The sequence below is a fragment of the Malurus melanocephalus genome, unplaced genomic scaffold (genome assembly GCF_030028575.1).
Source record: "Malurus melanocephalus ecotype Western Australia unplaced genomic scaffold, MMel_1.1 scaffold_190, whole genome shotgun sequence".
Lineage (NCBI taxonomy): Eukaryota > Metazoa > Chordata > Aves > Passeriformes > Maluridae > Malurus > Malurus melanocephalus.
In genome coordinates this window covers 129,356-146,294 of record NW_026623422.1, presented here as the reverse complement: position 1 = coordinate 146,294, position 16,939 = coordinate 129,356, and the positions used below count along the sequence as shown (strand labels likewise).

The 16,939-nt window shown below is 49.2% G+C and overlaps 1 long non-coding RNA gene across 2 annotated transcripts in view; it reads left to right on the top strand.

Moving 5' to 3' along the window:
• The window catches only part of LOC130577700 (uncharacterized), a 30,055-nt gene extending 14,921 nt beyond the window's left edge, over positions 1-15,134 (top strand). The window contains exons 2-5 of one of the 2 annotated variants that reach the window (XR_008965797.1): positions 3,578-3,614; positions 4,510-4,626; positions 12,913-13,085; positions 14,585-15,134. This is a non-coding gene — a long non-coding RNA (uncharacterized LOC130577700). The remainder of the gene's footprint in view (positions 1-3,577; positions 3,615-4,509; positions 4,627-12,912; positions 13,086-14,584) is intronic. The other variant, XR_008965798.1, reaches the window with a different exon arrangement.
• Positions 15,135-16,939: the final 1,805 nt, after the last annotated feature.

The window sequence follows — 16,939 nt, the reverse complement described above, 5'->3', positions numbered from 1 at the left end:
GCAGCTGATATTTGGGGCCAAGTTTAAAACGACAACAAAACCAAAGGAGCTCTCTCTCAAAAAAAAAAAAAAAGTTCCTGCTGAAGAGTTTGGAGAAGATGCTTGTCAGCTGCTGGAGCCTTTGTGAGCCTGGGTGTGGCTTTTTTTGGATATAACTCAGAAATTTCCATTGTCTAACAGCAGCTAGCTAAGGCATTAAATCGTCATGGATCACATCTTTTTCATCACACATGCACAAACCTGGAAGATTAATTATAGTCCCCTTTGTAAAACTTGGTATCCCAAGTGATTAGGGAAGAAATGAATCAAGAATATGAATTTAAGTACCTAAAAGCGACACAGCCATAGCTTGACTTGAAAGAAAACAGCTGCCAAGAAAAACAGTAAAGCAAAAATGTGGAGCAGCCTCTCCAAGGCTGGGRGAAGGGAACAGGGTTCAGGATGGTCCCAGAAGAGAGTTTAGACTGACCTGAGGCCTTGACACTTTCAGATGGGATTTCATAATCTGTCTTTTACTGAGCTGGGAGAAACTCAGGGGGAATTTCTGTAAGGAACAGGCCGGCTAAACTGTGCAGGAGGTGATGTTWTCCCTCTCACTTAGGACTCAAAAACTCCTTGCCTGTTGGTGATTGCAGCTTTACAATAAAGRCTCAACGGGTCTCTGCTGGTGTTAGAGGGAAAAGAGAGCATCCACATCCAGGAATGTATGCAGCATGTTTTGTCTTTTCTTATCCCTGCTGCACAACATCCTACGAGGTTTTTTTTTTTTTCTGCTGTGCCTGTTGAGGGCTCTGTGAGAGGAGATGCAGTGAGATGTGAGAGGAGCAGGAGCTCTCCCACAGAAGGTGTTGGTGCTGGCAGAGCACACGAGCTCAGTGGGTGCAGCAGCAGAGGGGTGGACGTGTGTCCTGTCCCCAGCCATGACAGGGAATTTCAGAGGAGGAGCTGCAGCTGCGTGGGTGGAAAATGTGCTTTCCTGGCTGAGGTGAGTCACTGCAAGGCGCTGTCTGTGCAGGGGCCATGCTCCACGAGGAGGGGGAGCACTGAGAGAGGACCACAACAAATGATGAAACAAAGCCTTATCCATAGAATTGTGGGATCATGGATGGTTTGAGTTGGAACAGACCTTCAAGACCATCTTGTTCCAACTCCCCTGTCATGGTAGGGACAGCTTCCACTRTCCCAGGCTGCTCCAAGCCCTGTCCAACCTGGCCTTGGACACTTCCAGAGATGGGGCAGCCACAGCTTTTCTGGGCACCCTGTGCCAAGGCCTCAGCACCCTCACAGAGAAGAATTTCTTCCACACATCCTATCTAACCCTGTCCTCTGTCAGATTGATGCTAGAGCATGAGGGTTTGGTCTGGTGTTTACTCTTTCTGGTTTTGTAAATATTTTGTAACTACATCTCACTTTCTGACATCTTGCAAGGAAAGCCTTTAGAAAAGCTTTAAAAATGGAAAACTACCTCAAAACACAGCCTTACACATCTATACCAGCCCAGAGGTGGTAATGGGATGTTGGCACAAGTTGTGCTGCAAAACATCTCTGGGCTCTCATAGTGCCTGGCTCTGGTGCCCCTGCTGGGACCTGTTTTAAGGCTCTTTTTTATGCTTAAGCACTTTTTGAAAGCGCCACACCACCCGCTCCTTCCAGCACTGTCACCAGCTCTGCTTTGTGCATTATGACCAAGCACTGACTCTTTGTTTCCTCYTGAACAAAATGCCACTGCTTGTCTAGAGGAGAGACGCAAACGTAGCAAAGCCTGAGTGGGAGATGTAACCAACTCCAGATGTGCTGGGAGCAGGATGGGAATGAACCATTCCCTGGGTYTGCCAGGGACAGGAAAGTGTCTGGGCTTAAGCTGCAGTGAGGAACATCCAATTCCACAAAAAGCTTGGAAGGGTGAAAGGAGAGAGGCGAGGGAAGCAGTTGCTCAGGAAGACAGGAATTTCAGCCAGTGGGTATTTTTAGCACTGGGTTGGGCAATAAACTGTAATTTCACCCTGCCTTTGGGGGATGAACCAGGAGACCACTCGAGGTCCCTTGTGACCCCATTTGATGAATTGTGTTGCATTTATCTGTTTATGTAGCATTTAAAGACTCTCTTTTGGGGGTTTGTGGGTGCCTGTCCCTGCTCACAGGGATTTGAGTGAGGGCAGGGAGCTCACCGTGTGACCGGACACTGATGTATCAGAGTGCTTATCAGAAYGATACACAGATAAGGGAGTTATGAACCTCTCATTTTAGAGAAGAGAAAGGTTTCAGATGTGTTTCCATGAAAAGCAGCAAGTGGGGGGAAGGACTGGCAGAAGTCCCACACTCCCTTCCCTCCCCTCTCCCACCCTCATGTTCCCAGGGCTTATCTCCCCCCGGCTCCAGGACTGGTGGGATCCCTGCAGGAGCTGATAAAAGCCACAGGGATGGGGGAACACCGACCCAGCACGGGCACAGGGATGGGGGAACACTGACCCAGAACGGCCACAGGGATGGGGAACACTGACCCTGAGTTAATGGGCTGAGGTGGCTTGGGAATGACCACAGAAATCTATGATGTGGCAGAGATTTTACCTACACAATTTCCTCTTTGCGCTGCCTTTTAGGAGGAAGTAATGTCAGAAAACAGTGTTTTGGTTGTCTCTACACCAGAAGGTCCCTCGCAGTTGTGCYGTGCAGTAATTTGGACAGGTTTTGTGAGCGGCTGGGGTGGGCTGTGCTCCTCTGTGAAGCTCATCCCAGCAGTGCCTGCTGCCAGCTCTGCGCAGAGGTGCCAGCCGAGCTCTTGCGAAGCACTTTGGGATGGAAATCACAATCTATATTTGTAACACATCGGCCTCCTCAAACACAAAGAACAGAAAAAAAAAGAAAAGAGAAGAAAGAAACCTTTTTTTCTTCCTCCTGGGAGGAGCTCTTATCTGATTGCCGAAGATCGTTTTAGCGTCTGCGCTATTTTTGTAGCTGGAAGTGCAGTCTGCTMAAGAGCAGGCAGCGCTGAGAACCTCCCAGAAATTCATTACGAGAGTAGGAGGCCAAAAGTTGAGCGGGGACGCGGAAAGGAAAGCAAACAACCGCCCGCTTCTCTGTCTCCGAATTTGATCTCCCTCTCTGAAGTCCCACCAGCCGTATGGCTCCCGAGCTCAGACAGCTGGGCTGGAGCAAACAGCCTCCACACAGAGGTCTGGGGGGCAGGATAGAGTTACCTGAGCATCTTCAGCCCATCGCTGTCTAAAGTGTCGCACTTRGTGTCTGCTATCGACTTTCAGGGTTTGGGATCCTGATGGCCATCAACCCACAGAGCTGAATCAGCTCCTGGCCTTTAGAGGAATGATGGTGCAGAGCTGCAGGGTTCAAACCTTTCACCAATTCCCTGCTCCTGCCTTCCAGGTTGGCCATCTGAATGCATGAAATGGTTATTTCCAAAGGGAAATGACTCAGGGAAGTGGACCCCTCTGTGCTGCTGTTCCAAAAGGGTGAGGGGTGCTGGGATAATTGTGGGATTCCAGGCTGCTTCACTCTTGTTCACTCAGGAAAAAAAGAGAAGAGCTGACAATTTTTTTTTTTTTTTTATTTTTCCACACAGCATCTGAGGACCACGTGATCAAAAAATCCTACAGAAGGTGGTTTCTTTTTTTCCCATTTTCCTTTTCCCCCCTTTTTCTTTGGTTAATGCACAATCCAAAGCACTGATCTCCTGGCATATGGCTGCTGACAGGTGCCCATCTGCTCCCCGTGGAAGCCCATCTTCCCTGCCTCTCCTTTTCCCCAAGCAGAGCAGGCTGTGTGCTGCTGGCACAGYGGAGCGGCTCCGCCGGGAGCTGCAGCCGGACGGGATGCGGGATGCAGGATTGCATCTCCCCGCAGATGGTCCTCACTCTGCCGGCACCTCTCGGCCTCGCCGGTGTCGGGAATGTCGCTGTCTGCCTCTCCCGAGCCCGCAGGGAAAGGGGRAGAAGATAAATCACACCTCTGTGCGCTCATCACACACGGGGATTTTTGTTGGGAGCGGGAGGTCTGCGAGTTGCCGGCGGGGAAGTGGTTAAAATTTTGATAGCGTTWCTGTTAAGCCAGGAAAAGTTTGACCTCTGCCCGTTCTTTACTTCTGACTGAATTCGGGAGATTATGACAACGGCTGTGTAGGCGTGTTCCCAGTGTTTGGTTTCCAAAAGATGGAAATATCATCTCCCCCAGCCTTCAGTGGGTTTAGGAGCAGGAGCAATCTTGGCGCAGGGAGCAAGAAGCCCCCAGCTCCTGCACCCCAATTCCTTCTCTGCATCCCCCTCACTCCATCACTGATTGCAGGGTTTGCCAAATTATCGGCAGCGTGGAAGATGGGGCAGGAGGCAAACCTTTCTGCGCCGTGCTCTCCCGCTGGAAGTGATTTATGGCATTTTGGGGGTCACGGAGAAGCCAAAGGATGTGCACGCTCTTTCCCTCCCTCTTTCCCTCTGTGTACGCACAAATATCTATGAACGCCGCTACTGCTGGTTTCTGAGCGTATCAATATTTGTTTAGCCCAGGATTCCTCCCACCCTAAATTTGCCTGAGGTGCCTGAGTGSAGCACGGACATCCTCGGGCTCCCTCTGTTGTCGATGGAGCGAAGCACCTGCGGGAGGTGACCCAGCTCTCAGGTGAGAGCTCAGTTCATTCATTTCTGCTTTATTCTGTGCCTGCAGGCAGCTGGGAGGGACCGGGACCCACAAATCATCCTGGGTGGGGGACCCCCAGCCGGGCTCTGCTGCTCCAGGCGTGGCACAGAATTGGGGTAGGGAGGTGGCCCTGCCCATGGAYGGTGGGATCTGCTGGTGCAAACTCGGGAGCAGCAGGCACAGAATCCCGGAATGGTTTGGAAGGGACYTTCAAGATCATCTCATTCCAACCGCCCTGMCAAAAGCAGGGACAGCTTCCACTGTCCCAGGGTGCTCCAAGGCCTGTCCAACCTTGCCTGGGACACTTCCAGGGATCCAGGGGCATCCATAACTTMTCTCTGGRCAGCCTGTGCCAGGGCCTCCCCACCCTCACAGGGAGAATTTCTTCCCTGTATCTAATATAAACCTGTCTTTTGTARGTCTGAAAYYAKTYCCCMTTGTCCAGTTGSTAYCTGYCCTCATAAAAAGTCTCTCTCCAGCTCTCTTGTAGACCTTGCAGGTACTGGAAGGTTCCAGAAGGTGCCCTCAGAGCCTTTTCTTCCCCAGTCTGGACACCCCCWCTCTCTCAGCCTATCTCCAGAGGAGAGGGGTCCTTGGAGCATCTTCATGGCCTYCTCTGGCYTTGCTCCAACAGTTCCAYGTGTTTTTTGTGCTGGGGKTCCCAGAGCTGGACACAGCACTGGGTGGGCTCTCGGCAGAGCAGGGTGCAGGGGACAGTTCCYCTYCCTCACCCTGCTGCCCAYGCTCTGGGGATGCACCCCAGGACTTTCTGGGCTGCCAGAACACCTGGCCASGTCAWGTCCAGCYTCYCATCCACYARCATCCCCAAATCCTTCTCCTCAGGGCTGCTCTCAGTCCATTCTCTTCCCATCTTTTACCTGGGATTGCCCTGCCTGAGCTGCAGGATCTCACACTTGACCTGGCTGAGCTTCATGAGGTTTCCATGGGCCCAGCCTGCCCAGGTCCCTCTGGATGGCCAGTTTAGGGTGGAAGAAGAGGAACTCACACTTGTCTGGACCAGCTGGTCAAGACTCAGGTCCTGAAAGCAGCAGCCCCACAATCCCAACCCCTGTGACTCCCCTGTCCATTGCTCCATAAGGAACAGAGCTGGGAGAAGGGCAGTGAGTGCCACTGCAGGAACCTCTGGGTGCCACCTCTGAACAAGGAACTGGTGGTGGGCACATCCTGCACTGCTCAGGGAGGGAAGATGGCATCTCCAGAGCCAGGAGGAATGAAACAGCCAGAAGAGATGAGAGATAGGGCAGGGCACACCTTGAGATGAAAGGCGCGTGGTTGGTGTTTGAGGAGCAGTGACGTTCAGTGGAGAGGAGTATTTATTTCTTCATTAACTCAGTGCCAGAACAAGTTTATCTTGAAGCACTGAACAAGTGTCAYTAATGTTTCCTTTGAGCAAACAAGGCCCTTTGATAACGCTTACCCTCTTCTGACCTTTATTTTAATTTTGAATGATACTAATTAACACCGATCTTTCATTCAAACACCAAACTGGTTGTTCCTGCTAAATGCAAAGCAAATGCTTTGTGTCAGGAGCAAAATGTGGGCAGGCTTCTGTAGGGAAACTCCAGGGCTGTGGGACACTGGCCCTGGTGTGTTCAAACAAGGGGATTTCCTCTCTGCTCCTGGGGGAGTAGCTGGGAATAACAAATCCCTCAGGAAAAGAGAGGAAGCTCTCAACAGATGGATTGTGGRGGCAGTGCTGGGACTCAGAACCATGCACACACTGTTCTTTAGGTTTTTTCCTGAAGTATTTATTTTTCAGCTCCCTTGGTGAGTGCATTTGGTGGTGGCTGAACAGTTTAGCTCTTATTCCAATGCTGTCTCCACCCCTGCTGGGAGTGCTGACCAAGGATGTTCTGCCTCTGGTCATGGGGGATGATCCTCCCTGCTCAGAGGAATGTTCATCCATCCTGTGCACCGAGCTCAGCCTGCTCTCCAGAGCAAACCTGCCCACCAGACCGGCCAAAACTCCTCAGACCTGGGCTTGGAGGTTSTCTTCACCCAGTTTTTCCAAAATATGGCAGAGACGGGGGGCTCAGTTTGTGCCAGAGGGTCTCTGACAGGTTTGGGGGAGGAGAAAGGAGATTTACTGCAGGGAGACCATGGGCCAGGGTTTTCTTTCTGTGTACAAACCATCCCTGGGCATTTTACTTGGATAACTCATGGACAGTGAAATATTTTACTGTGAGAAAATCACCCTGGTGCACCCACCACGGGGCTGCTGGTGGTGTGAAGGAGAAACTGGACATTTCCCCACATTTCCTACATTAGCTTAAGGGACAAACCAATATTTCGAGCTCCAGTGTGAAACCCTTGAGTGTCATATGAGGATGAGTAACCACTGTGGCGAGACAGATTATGGCCAGGATGTAGAGGCGGGGGATTTGGAGGTCAAATCCAACTGGAAACAACTCCACCAGGGCTTTAGTTTCCTCTCCAAGGAATGGGACTAAAATATTTCCCTGCAGAGAGTCCTGGATCTCCACAACAAAGTGCTTTTTATCTGGTTTAGATTAGATATTACACAAGACAGCAGCCTGCTGAAAGACAGGACCCGTCTATTTTGGTCAATATTTTGCACTGTCTTGCACTCTGCCATCATTGTGTGCCCACAATATTTCCAGTACAAGCAAGGGAAGATAAAACATCCCCTGGCAATGAATGTCAAGCCTGTAACAGCTTCCAGAGCTGGCCAGTAGATATAATTATGACTTTCTGTGACCAACAGCTTGGCACAGCTGAACAAAACCTCTTCCTAGACCCCATGAGAGTTTTTAGCACCCACAGAACAATCAGTTTTCCACAGCTCCATGTCTGTTAGGAACTCAGCCTGCTTTTTTCTGTGCCTCCTCAGCCTGGAAGCCCTTTGAGTCGGATTTTAAGCAGGATAGTTTAAACTTCTCCTTCAGGAGCCCCACCACATCAGAGGGCAGCAAATGAATCACGTACATGCCTTTATCTGATGGTGTGTTTTTGTAAAATGAGCCACATGCAGTGAGGAACTTGCTGTTGCAGGGAATTTGTGTTTACATAAATCTCCAACCCACAGATTTATTTTCCTCTGCCATTCCCTGTATGTAAAATCCTCATTGGGAGCTATTTAAAAACCATCAGCATACAAATAGTTTACAAACTGAAGCTGGGAAGTGGGAGGAAATGCATAATTGCAAAGGGATGTGGTGTTTTGTGGCTCTGGGGAGACCTCAGAGCACCTTCCAGTACCTAAAGGAGCTCCAAAAGAGATAGGGGCTTTGGACAAGGGCATGGAGTGACAGGACACAGGGAATGGCTTTAAGCTCAAAGAGGGTGGATTTAGATTAGATTTTAAGCAAGAGATTTTCCCTAAGTGTGTTTTTTTGGTTTTTTTTTTAAATGCAGAAAGGAAGGGTTATGTTAAATGTCCATGAAGATACCCAAACCTAAGGACATCAATAGCACATTAACTCTACCCCTGGCAAGAATGAATCAATTTATYACACATCAAGAAAATGCTTGCAGGCCTTGAATTTTAAAAGGGCTCTGAAGCAYGGTGTCTCAGATCTGCAGTGATGCTTAATTATCCTCAAAAGCCTTGAGATCAGGCCCTGAAATCCCACAGATTTATGTGATTTGGCTGACTCCTGATCCTCGCCCTGCTGTCTTGATCCAAACATCCCCCAGCAAAACAGCTCCTGTACCCTCCCTTCTGGAGGCTCTTGCACACAAGACCACACACTTGCCAAGCCACTCACTGCAAACTTGGACAGCACCASAAGTGATTTTCTCAGGCAGCCCTAATTCTCTCTCCCTGTCCATACTTTYCCCCTAGCTCTGTTTGGGGCTACCTGCCTGCAAAATGGACTTCCTTGTCTGGCCCTGCCATTGAATCCTACCCAAATCCAGATCTCCCTTTCCTCCATGTGTTTATGCTTTCCTGAGCAGAGTTTAAAAGTTCTTCCTAATGAACACAACAGCATCCTTGAGTCCTGRGTGTCCTGTGCAGATGAGGCTGGAAAATCTCCTTTGGTCACAGAGTCACAGAAGGGTTCAGGTTGGAAGGGACCTTCMAGATCATCTGGGTCCCCACCCTGCCATGGGCAGGGACACCTTCCACTGTCCCAGGCTGCTCCAAGCTCCATCCAACCTGGCCTGGAACACTGCCAGGGATGGGGCAGTGACAGCTTCTCCAGAAAAACTGTGTCAAGGCCTCCCCACTCTCACAGGAAAGAATTTTTTCCCAACATCTGATCCACCCCCACCCTTGGTCAGTTTGAAGCCATTCCCCCTTGTCCCATCCCTACACATCCTTCATGGAACAACCTCCCCCACCAGAACTGCAGCAGTGAACCCCTGTTCCTGCATCACCAAAGGAGGACAATGCTGCTCCCATGCCCTTTCCTGGTGGGGTTCCATGCACTCTCTTGCAGGACAGTCCTGCCCCAAGAACACTTCCCTTCCCAAGCCTCATGCCAGGCTCAGCTCAGTTCTGGGAAAACCCTTTGGCTTGGGCAGCTCTRATGCAGGATGCTGAGCACATCTGGAGTGCTGAGAGTTGATCATCATCACCCCCTTAACCCTGAGAGGAGCTCTCTGCACTGCCCCAGGTTACTCTGTTCACCAGGGTGCTGCAGGGGAGAGCAGCCTGTGCTCACAGCCATCATCAAAGGCAGGCACACGAAATAACTGGGCTGCACTGATGGGTTGTGCCTGTTATTATCATTACAGAGGTGCCCGGGGCTCAGGCTGGGATCAGCACTCTTGGTGCCATGCAGGTGCTTGGGGAAGAAATCAGGATGCAATTTTAGCAGTAGGTAGTTTAMATTGGGGTTTTGTGAGGGGCTGATCCTGCCCTGTGTCAGGTTGGATTGAGGTTTTCCTGTGCCAGGAAGGATGTTATTCMAAAGCCAGCAAATGCTGGAGTTGGCAGCAGGATGGAGGAGTCCTGACTCTCCCTGATGGGTTGGAAAGGAAGCAGAAAGCAGAGACCAAGGGGGGTTTGCTCTGCTGGGATGAGATCTGTGGGTGGTGGGGTGGTGTGGTGACTTTCCCAGGCAGAACAGCTCAGTCAGAGCATCTCCAGCTTCACCCCCTTGGGGCTGGGCTGCCTGTTTGAAAGGAAACCAGAGAACCTGTCCCATTCCTGTGTGTTTGAAAGGAAACCAGAGAACCTGTCCCATTCCTGAAAATGCTCCAGGCCAGGCTGAGTGGGGCTGGGAGCAACCTGGTTTGGTGGCAGGTGGCTGAAGGTCCAAGGTGGGTGGAACTGGGTGGATTTGGAGCCTCTTTCTTATACAAACCATTCCATAATTCCATGGAATCCATAATCCATAATCTGGTTCCATGAAACCAGAGGATGAGCAGGGAGCCCTCCCAGCAAAAGTGCAAAGGAAGTGAAGATGAGCCAGAGCAGAGAGGAGAAAAGAGGGATGAGGTGAAACACTTGAGCTCAGTCATTCCTGTGGGCAGTGTTGGGGCAGTTGTTTGCACAGGATGCAGCMGGGATGTGTCCCAGCAGATTCTCTGCCCTGCCCTGCAGCCCCCTCAGCAACAACTCCAGCGAGCTGAAGAGCAGGGAATCCATTCCATGCCAAGCAACAGGGGATTCATCTCTCCAGCAGCCTCCTGAGTGTGTCCCAGACACCCAGGGGAGTGTGGATTCAGCAAGAACAGGGGTCAGCCCAGCTTCCTGCAGTGCCGAGGCAATCCTTTGGTCACCACATCCAGATGGGAACATCTCAAGTGTTGCAACAGCCCGAGGGCAACTGAGGGTGAGAATGCCAAGGAATGTGCTCAGCRCTGGATTGATCTRTGCTAGGGAAAGGGATGAATTTRTATTWAAAAAAAAAAGGCAATTTGGGCAACAGGCCTTTGCTTGTAACAGGATGAGAGGGAAAGCTTTGAAATATCCTTGAAGGATATCACAGATCTATTTGCCTTGCAAAACAAAACCCATCCCTCTTCACTGTGTTTCCACAGCTACACAGATACAAACACACAAAATCCAAGGTTATTTCTGATGGGTTTCTTCAGTGCTCAGAGCAGGCTCTTTCTGGAGCAGAAGCATTGTTAGGAAAAGCTCATTCCAGCAGGAGTGCCCTCAACAGTGCTATTTATTGAAGCAATGCCTTTATTTCATGATGAGCTGCACTGAGCTGGAGGACATGGGGGCTTGTGATCTCAGGGACTAATCTGCTTGTTCACTCTGTGGTGAGGGAAGCARTTATTCAGGGCAATTTTAATGGTTGGAGCAGCTGGGTTGTAAATAACCCATGTAGGACYGAGTCTGATTTTTCCCTTAACAGGATGCTCCCGCAGATGTAACAATTAATCACCTTGATCAGCATTTCTGCACCAGCATTTCCAGATAAACTGAACRAGGTGTTCTTGCTCCTTCAAGGGATCGAACCAAAAATTAAGTCTGGAGGCTTAACACTTAGTCAATACTTCCCCAGAAACAGAGGATATTGAAAGAGAGAAATTACCATGTGGGAAACGTCTCTTGGACTTGCAGTCTGAAGGCCRCAGCTGGGATTTATTGGAAATATCTTGGCAGTTGCCATGGCATTCATTTTGCCTTTAAAAGGTCTTCCAGGTGATGCTCTTTGACGTTAGAAGCTCTAAGTGCAAAAGGAAGCAGGTTAATTGGGTTTCTTTGGGAGACAAAACACAGGAGGACCCAGGCTGAGAAGCAGCTGGAGCATTTCCACTCAAGGCTGCCAGCTGAGCCTCTGGATGCCCTGGGCAAGGAGCTCCCAGCTGGCAGACAAAGAGGAGGAAAATGCTGCAGAAGAGGCTGCTGTACTCCCCACATCTCTATAAAAACCATCTCAGAGGGGGCTCAGTGATCCTCACAAGGACAGAGGCACWGCAGACCTGAGAACACGAGTATGGAGTTGTAGAATCCTGGAATGGTTTGGGCTGAAAGGGAACTGGGGATCATCTTGTTCCAAACCCCCTGCCATAGGAAGGGACACCTTCCCCTAGGCCAGGCTGCTCCACACCCCATCCAAGGCCTCGAACGATTCCAAGGGGCATCCACAGCTTCTCTGAGCAGTCTGTGCCAGATTCTAACCTGAACCACTGCCCTCACAGGGAGGAATTTATTCCAAACTTCAAAATCGCTCATCTTTGAGTTACAAACCCCTTCTCCTTGTCCTATCACTGTCTGCCCTGACATGATCAGGAAGGGATRCCACATGCCATGCCACATGGATATGAAGGGTTGGCTGCAGAGACAGATTTGGGATAAAGTCTGCTCCCAAACGTGGAAGAGGCTGCTTTGCTTTGGGTGAGCCATTCCTCCCTTTCCTTCAACCTCCTGCTCTGCCAAACTCTGGCCAACTCAGGAAGCACCTCTGCTCACAAAAGGGCTGGAGGAAGGCTGGGACCATCCCATGGGAGTTCCCTCATCCTGCCCAGCCAGAGTGACCCATGAGTTTATGGTGTCAGGCAGGAAGTGCCTGCCTCTGGGACTGATRGTATCACAGCCATGTGTCACCCAGGCACTTGAGGATTTATTGGGGTGCTGCTCTCTATTTTACAAGCCTGAGTCAGGGGAAAGGGAGGAGACATTTCTCCTGATCCCACCACAGCAGGGGAGGGAGCCTGGATCCCAGGAAGGAACCTCAACCCCAGCCAGGACTGTGACAGAAATCCAAGGAGAAGGAATTGTGCCTGAAGTGCTCACATTGTCCTGAACTGTTGTAAACACCTACTGGGATGGCAGATGAGATATTTTGGCTTGGTTGTAACTTTTGGAGAAAAAGAAGAGTTGTGGTTAATGGAGAAAGAAACAGGGAGCTCCAAATGACCATTTGCCCTGTGCTGTGTCCCTGCTGCTGCTCTGGGATGCAGCAGATGAGCCAGTGTGTGCCTGGATAATCATGGGTATAAAACAGACCAGTGTGGGTGAATAGTAAGCAAAGAGAACAGTAAATAATCCCTGTAAAAGCCATGTTGTTTATTTTTTTTTCTCTTGACACTCCAGTGTTTTTTTCTTTAAAAGCCAAATAATCATGTCCRTGCCTGGGATTTTCCATCCTGCTGGGAAACATTGGGTTTGATTAGCACATTAAGTGTCTGTTGAAATTAAAATTATCAGCAGTTAAAAGATGACCCGAATGGTGAGACAAGAGACAAACCTTCTAAACAAAAACTTTTTTGTGAATGAAATGAGATGGAGAAAGGTCCTGTTTTTCCTCCCAGGAGYACATGCAGGACACTGCTCGTATTTCTTGCTTCTTCCCTCTGCTGTTGTTTCTCTTCCCACAGTGACCCTCAGATCACTTGGCCGCCACCAGACTCCTGATGGGCATTTTCACAGCCATTAATTGAATTATTGACAAGTGAAAAATGCTCYACTGTGAAGCCAACCTGCCTCGACCCTCCACCTGCCTTAGAGGAGAGAAGAGCAACGCATGAAATATCTCATTATGAGAGAGAAGGTGAGAGGAGCCTTGTGAGCAATCTGCTGGGCTCCCATGTCACTGACAGAGAGGTGGGAGATTTTTCTGTGGCTCCTGTGAAGACAAGAAGGTCAGGAAGGGCTGATGGCACCCAACAGTGCTGGCTGGGCTGGCCCCACTGGTGACACTGCAGAGCTGGCACTGAGTGGTGGCTGATGCCATTGCTTCTTCCTCGCTGGCCTCAGCTTTAACTTGTTCAATCCCCTTGGCCATGAGCAAAACAAGAGGGTTCTGTGGGTTCAGTGAGTGCCAGAGCCACGATGCCTCTGCCCCTGGAGCACTTGAGCTCCCCACAAATGCTGGTGAGACCATGTCACCTCTTCCTGACTGCCACCCTTCCATTTCTGTAGCTCCACATCCACGGTTCGAATGTCTCCAGCCCAATCCTGCAGCTTTGTGACGTGATTTTGTTTCTGCTGATCCTGGAAACTGGCTCTTCTTGCAATATTTATGGGCCTCAGCGTCGGCATCTTTGAACTCCCTCTTGCATTAGCGGAGCAGATTGACTTTCTAACCTCTCACTCAAAACCAGCTTTCCCCCTTTATTAGAGCTTTTCTCTGAACCATTTAGAGCTTTTCAACTTTCTTTTTGAAGTGAGAACCCCAGGCACGGGTATGTTTTTCCAGCAGCAAATGGTGAATGTKCTGTTCTCCCTCTTGGCAGCCCCCATATCCACAATCCAGGACCCTGTTTATTCTCAGCACTTTGGCAAGAGGAGCTCAGGGGACACCACCAGCCACCAGCCAGGCCCTTGTCTGGTGGCTCAGTGAAAATTAAACACCACAGCTATTTAATTTTGATGGGTTTGAGGCTTTGCTTTTTTTCTGGCGATGATATTGAAACAAACCGTTGTCCAATCTGTAGATGTTACCTCTGTTCCTGACTTCGAATGGAGCCAGATTAAAACAAAAACCTACAGACTTCAGAAGAGCCCAGCTGAGACCTTTATGTCTGACAATGCCAGGGTGGGTTTGGCACTGCTGTGTTGCTTTTCTGACCCCAAAGTGTCTCTCTTGGCTGATGGACAATGATATAGACTGAGAYGAGTCTGAAACTTGATTAATGAGCACATACACTACAGGAAAATGGCTTCGGCATTTGCAAGAAGACAGACAGCCTCAGGCATTTTGTGGCTTTTGACAGCTGGGAGCCATGAATGTCTGTTGTCTTTTTTTTTTTTTTTAAAAAAAAAAAAAAAAAAAAAAAAAAAAAAAAAAAAAAAAAAAAAAAAAAAAAAAAAAAAACACATTCAGCAAATGGAAAAAAAAAAAAAAAGAAGGAAAGAAAACATTACTCCCAGCTGGGGTGAGAAAAATCTAGTCTATCAGTGAGATTGTCTGGTGGCTAAAAGGCAGCTTCCTGGGTTTTGATGTTGGTGGGTTCATTCTCTGCATTCCTCCATTCTCTCTTTAGATGGCTGGGTAGATTCTTCTGAATTATTTATTTTTTTTCTTTCTTTTTTTGTGTCTTCATTCAGGAATGACATTTGAGCTATGCAGAGAACTTGCAGCCAAATTCCCCTGGGAGCAGAGTGCATGCACTTGGGTGCTGGAGGAGAGCAGGACACTCTCTGGTCAGCCTGGAGAGCTCAGCAGGAGTGAGATTCCACTTTTAGATCCAGAGGAATCCTGAGAGTGTAAACTGGGAACTGGGAGTCCTGGCCCAGATTCACTGCGTGGGATGGGAGGGTTGAATTCTGACTTTCACCTGAAGCAAGGGATCTGTGATATTTGCCYCTCAGCATCACTGCTGGTTGCTCACACAGCCAGACAGACCCTGCTGCTGCTCCTTGCAGTCACGAGTGCAGGAAAAATAATTTATGGCATGAAAATACGGTTCTAGAGGAGATGATGTATCATGAATGTGTCGTGCAGGTTGAAGCTGGCCAACAGATTGTGTGCTTGGCATGTCTGCTTTAAAATTAATCATTTGTTTCAGTGATATCCTGATTTGGGGTGCTTTCCTGAGTTTGGGACCTAAAACGCAACTTTAGGGAAAACTTCCTTAATCCAACAAATAAATCTGTTGCAGACATAAGAGTGTTTTCTGTTGTTTTTCATGGAGTTCTTTATAGCTTTCAGATGGGACACACCCAGAGTCCTCCAGAAACTGCGCTTGCAACAAGTTCAACTTCTGGTCAGCCCCGAAAATCCACAGAGTTTAAAGTTATTTGGGGTCCCAGATATAAAAGCCAAGAAGGACCAGCAATACTTAGTGATTACATTTGTTTCCTTTTMATAGGAAAGGATTGATTTCTCTGTTAAAAGGAGAGTATTTCTTACAGAGCAGGCAGCATGATGGACGGCCATATTCATAATATAGGATTTCTTCTCTCAGATGTGGGAATGGGCTGCAAATTCAGCTCCTCACTGCTCTTCCCTTACAAAAGGTGGAAATAGAGACTAATTTGTAAAGATAGACTGTGGTGTGTGATGGCTGGCAGACCATGTGATGGCTCCACGCTGGAATATTGCACCACAGGTCTCAGATATRGCCCCAAAATCAACCTTCTCTTGAAAGGCTGACTTTCAAGAGCAGATTCCTGTTTTCCCCGAGGTCTGTGGGATGAGTGTGTGGGTTTGAGGGGAGCGGTCCCTTCACCTGGGGAGCGCTTTTGGCAGCAGAGCCTTTGCTGACTGCTCAGGTGCAGGGCAGGAACAGTGGGGCAGAGGCTTTGCACAGTGTGAGGGAGGCAGGGGAGAGCTGGCAGGGCTGGCAGGGGGAGGCTGAGGCTGTAATTTTCTCCCTCTGWTCTGCCTCTCTTGTAAACAGCATTTCCAGCGCTCGGGAGTGGCCCGCACATGGGATGCATCCGCTGTTCTGTTGGCCAGCTCCCCCAGGAGCGGGTTCAAAGTGAAGGCAATGCTCCATCAGAGAGCTAATTGAGGAACTGAGCCTGGAGTCTGGCTGCAGAACAACCTGTTTCCTCCATCCTATTTGATTTCAGTTCCACTTGCCTGGAAAGCTCGGATCTGTGCATCCGTATGCCAGCTCTGCTCCTTTCCCCATGGCACCACATATCTCGCTGCAAATTATCAAAACCATGCTCATGCATTTCCTTGTTATCCTTTGGGTGCCTGTATTTTATATTTGCAATAACCTGGGTTGTTTTTTCCTGCAGKTGTAGCCGTGTGTTTTGCTGGCAAAGTCCAATCTTGCTTAAAGGCCATTTTTTTTTTTTTGCTTTCCATTCTGGGAGGGAGATTTTGCTGCTTATATATCAATATGATGGCTTGCAGTGTTCTGGCAAGCTGGAGAAAGAAGATAAGAATGAAAAAAATGCTGCATTTCATGACCCAGTGGCTTATGCTCTGTGTGCTTCACTGTGGACATTTAACAATCACGAGCGAAGCTCTTCTATGCCCCTTAAAATATCCACATCTTTAATGTAAATGAATCAGAACCATTTTTTCATGGTTGGGTCATGGGGCTCTGGAGTYAGAGGGGATAACAGTGGGTATATTGTATATATGGATGAAAAGAGAGAGCCCTGACACTGGAGCAGACACTTGGTACAGAGAGTTGTAATAAGGAGATGCCTAACCAGCCTCGTGTGTTTAATTTCTGTTTCACATTYGGTTTCTCTTCTAAATGCACCTGAAATGAGAGGTGACACGTGCAGGTCAGCAGGGTGCTGAGCTCAGGGTTGGGAGCTGGATCCGTTCTTGGCACTGCCACTGCTTTTCTGGGTGATTTTAAGTGAATCTCTTCCCTCTTTGTTTTCCACTGTAGCTTTTCTCTCTCACCCAGCCATACCAAAAGGGCTTTGGGGCAGGGAATGTCTGTCCCTCTCTGGTTACTCAGTGTCTGGGGCCACGGGGRTTTGCTCTTC